This window comes from Haliaeetus leucocephalus, unplaced genomic scaffold (assembly GCF_000737465.1).
Source record: "Haliaeetus leucocephalus isolate CR32 unplaced genomic scaffold, Haliaeetus_leucocephalus-4.0 Scaffold175, whole genome shotgun sequence".
Classification (NCBI taxonomy): Eukaryota; Metazoa; Chordata; class Aves; order Accipitriformes; family Accipitridae; genus Haliaeetus; species Haliaeetus leucocephalus.
The window spans coordinates 237639-238965 of record NW_010972611.1 but is presented as its reverse complement, the minus strand read 5'-3'; the positions used below and the strand labels follow the sequence as shown (position 1 = coordinate 238965).

Here is a 1327-nt window from a genome sequence, read left to right as displayed (position 1 = left end):
CCGGGGCCGGGGCGGGGGGGGGGGACAGGGTGGGGGTGGGAGGCAGGGGGGGGGGGGGGTAGGCTGGGCTGGAACGAGGTGTGAAGACTTTTTTTAAAAATGGCTCATTTTCAATGTGGCTCACTCAGCTGCAGCACTGTGGCCACGTACAGCCACCATGGCCAGACACAGCTGCCACTGGGTCCCTCCCGTGGGCTTTCAGGCTGTGGGATCATGGTGCCCACTGCTCTCCCCTGGGGCCACAGAGTGCTGCTGGCTGCTCTGGCCTGTCCCCAGGGGAGCCATGTGCTCGGCCATCCTTGCCCATGCCCCTGCCTGCACATGATCTGGAGGGACACGCTTGGCCCCCGTTACACCGCTCGGTGCCAAACCACACGCAGCCAGCGTGGGCTGGGGCCGCGGGGTCGGGATCCAACCAGGCCGGGAGCCACACAGGGCTGCCATCCACCAGGGGGGCCCATGCCAGGGGTCCCATGCCAGGATCCGTCCGAGCTGCTGTAGTTTCTCCTGGGTTCTGTTACAATTGCTGTATTTTCATGGTTTCCTACAATAAAATGCAATGCCAGACTCCTCCAGAGGCACCCCACGGCAGAGGGCAGCCGCCCTGTGGGGAGCACTGGCACTGGGGCCTGTGGGGTGCTGGCTGCTCCCTGGGGTGCGGTGCCCATCGGTGAGGCCGTGGGGCTGGCCCTGGCAGCGAGGCCATGGGGCTGGGCTGTCCTTCGGTCTGTGGCCAGCAGGGGCCAAACCTGCCCAGGAAAGGGTCCGGAGCAGCCAGCGCAGTGCTGACGTGTCTGGTCCCTGCCCGCACTCTGCCCAGCCACGTGGCTGCTGCCACCCTGTCCTGGGGTATCGGGGTGCTCCTGGACTGGCTGCCAGCAGAGACCATCTCCCTGCTGGTCCTAGAGAAAACACCTATAGCATTAGTGGGGGCTCCCAAGGGTGACCGGTGCAGCCTGGGGGGGCTGCTGGGGTATCCTCTTGGGGAGGGTAACAGGGGCTGGACTCCCCCCCACACCCAGGTACCCACATCCCGTGGGGCCCTGGGGAGTGGCATGGCAGGCGGAGGAGCCACATGTGGGGCCAGACCCCACCCTGGGGAACCCCCCCCCCCCCAACTCTGTTCGGAGCTAGTGGGGCTGTGGTGGCCAGGCTGGGCTCCCTGTGAACAGGCAGCTCTTTGTAGGCCCTAGTCTAGTTTCGATGTAGGGTGTCTGTTTCGATTCCTGTGGGCCCTGCCCAGGGCTGGGGGGGGGCAGGCACAGCCCTGCCCAGCCCCATGCAGCAGCAGCCCCGCACAGTGCCCCCCACACCCTGCGGGGCCCTG

At 66.6% G+C, this 1327-nt stretch overlaps 1 protein-coding gene across 1 annotated transcript in view; it reads right to left on the bottom strand.

Moving 5' to 3' along the window:
* KRTCAP2 (keratinocyte associated protein 2) overlaps positions 1-1327 on the bottom strand; it is a 25593-nt gene that overhangs the window by 7412 nt on the left and 16854 nt on the right. The window lies entirely within an intron of this gene.